This window comes from Corvus brachyrhynchos, unplaced genomic scaffold (genome assembly GCF_000691975.1).
Source record: "Corvus brachyrhynchos isolate BGI_N302 unplaced genomic scaffold, ASM69197v1 scaffold85, whole genome shotgun sequence".
Taxonomy (NCBI): domain Eukaryota; kingdom Metazoa; phylum Chordata; class Aves; order Passeriformes; family Corvidae; genus Corvus; species Corvus brachyrhynchos.
Window position 1 is genome coordinate 976,386 of NW_008238634.1, and position 2,816 is coordinate 979,201.

The following is a 2,816-nucleotide window of genomic DNA, read 5'->3' on the forward strand; positions in this document are numbered from 1 at the left end:
ATAGGGACAGGGATACACGGATATAGGGATATAGGGACAGGGAACAGGGACATATGGACAGGGATATAGGGACATATGGACAGGGATATAGGGACAGGGATACACGGATATAGGGATATGGGGACAGGATACAGGGACATACGGACAGGGATATAGGGACAAGGATATAAGGACAGGGATATAGGGACAGGGATACACGGATATAGGGATATAGGGACAGGATTCAGGGACATATGGACAGGGATATAGGGACAAGGATATAGGGGTACAGGGAGAGGGATATGGGACAGGGATGGGGCTGGGGACAAGAGCAGGGACAGAGGGTCAGGGACAAGGTCAGGAATAGGGTCAGGGACAAGTCCAGTGACAGGGGCAAGGTCAGGGACTGGGATTGGGACAAGTTCAGTGGCAGGGCCAGGATCAGGGACAGAGTCAGGGACAAGGATGGGGACGGGATCAGGGACAGGGTCAGGATCAGGGACAGAGTCAGGGACAAGGATGGGGACGGGGACAAGGACAGGGACAAGGATGGGGACAAGGATGGGGACAAGGTCAGGATCAGGGACAAGGATGGGGACGGGATCAGGGACAGGGTCAGGATCAGGGACAGAGTCAGGGACAAGGATGGGGACGGGGACAAGGACAGGGACAAGGATGGGGACAAGGATGGGGACAAGGTCAGGATCAGGGACAAGGATGGGGACGGGATCAGGGACAGGGTCAGGATCAGGGACAGAGTCAGGGACAAGGATGGGGACGGGGACAAGGACAGGGACAAGGATGGGGACAAGGATGGGGACAAGGTCAGGATCAGGGACAAGGATGGGGACGGGATCAGGGACAGGGTCAGGATCAGGGACAGAGTCAGGGACAAGGATGGGGACGGGGACAAGGACAGGGACAAGGATGGGGACAAGGATGGGGACAAGGTCAGGATCAGGGACAAGGATGGGGACGGGATCAGGGACAGGGTCAGGATCAGGGACAGAGTCAGGGACAAGGATGGGGACGGGGACAAGGACAGGGACAAGGATGGGGACAAGGATGGGGACAAGGTCAGGATCAGGGACAAGGATGGGGACGGGATCAGGGACAGGGTCAGGATCAGGGACAGAGTCAGGGACAAGGATGGGGACGGGGACAAGGACAGGGACAAGGATGGGGACAAGGATGGGGACAAGGTCAGGATCAGGGACAAGGATGGGGACGGGATCAGGGACAGGGTCAGGATCAGGGACAGAGTCAGGGACAAGGATGGGGACGGGGACAAGGACAGGGACAAGGATGGGGACAAGGATGGGGACAAGGTCAGGATCAGGGACAAGGATGGGGACGGGATCAGGGACAGGGTCAGGATCAGGGACAGAGTCAGGGACAAGGATGGGGACGGGGACAAGGACAGGGACAAGGATGGGGACAAGGATGGGGACAAGGTCAGGATCAGGGACAAGGATGGGGACGGGATCAGGGACAGGGTCAGGATCAGGGACAGAGTCAGGGACAAGGATGGGGACGGGGACAAGGACAGGGACAAGGATGGGGACAAGGATGGGGACAAGGTCAGGATCAGGGACAAGGATGGGGACGGGATCAGGGACAGGGTCAGGATCAGGGACAGAGTCAGGGACAAGGATGGGGACGGGGACAAGGACAGGGACAAGGATGGGGACAAGGATGGGGACAAGGTCAGGATCAGGGACAAGGATGGGGACGGGATCAGGGACAGGGTCAGGATCAGGGACAGAGTCAGGGACAAGGATGGGGACGGGGACAAGGACAGGGACAAGGATGGGGACAAGGATGGGGACAAGGTCAGGATCAGGGACAAGGATGGGGACGGGATCAGGGACAGGGTCAGGATCAGGGACAGAGTCAGGGACAAGGATGGGGACGGGGACAAGGACAGGGACAAGGATGGGGACAAGGATGGGGACAAGGTCAGGATCAGGGACAAGGATGGGGACGGGATCAGGGACAGGGTCAGGATCAGGGACAGAGTCAGGGACAAGGATGGGGACGGGGACAAGGACAGGGACAAGGATGGGGACAAGGATGGGGACAAGGTCAGGATCAGGGACAAGGATGGGGACGGGATCAGGGACAGGGTCAGGATCAGGGACAGAGTCAGGGACAAGGATGGGGACGGGGACAAGGACAGGGACAAGGATGGGGACAAGGATGGGGACAAGGTCAGGATCAGGGACAAGGATGGGGACGGGATCAGGGACAGGGTCAGGATCAGGGACAGAGTCAGGGACAAGGATGGGGACGGGGACAAGGACAGGGACAAGGATGGGGACAAGGATGGGGACATGCACCCGCTGTCCCCAAATCCTGCTCACAGCCCTTGTCCCCAACCCCTGTCCTGTCCCCACCCCCGTCCCTGTCCCCCCTCGCCTCTGCCTGCAGCTCCTGTCCCCTGACCCCAACCCTTGTCCCCAGCCCACAGTCCCTGTCCCCAAACTGTCACCAGCTCCAGTCGCTGTCCCCAGCCCACACTCCCTGTCCCCAGCCCGCAGTCCCTGTCCCCGGACTGTGTCCCAGCCCTTGTCCCCTGTCCCCAAACTCTGTTCCCAGCTCCTGTCCCCAAACCCTGTGCCCAAGCTCTGTCCCCAGCTCCTGTCCCGTGTCCCCTGTCCCTGACCCCATGTCCCCACAGGTGACACCCCTTCAGCGGCGCAGCGGCGACAGGACCAGCTCGGTGGGTGACAGGGGGGAGGTGACAATGGGGTGGCAAGGAGGTGGCAGGGGTGTGGCCGTGTCCCCGCGCAGGACAGTGACGGCAGGGGGGCAAAGGGGGGGGACAAGGCGGGGGG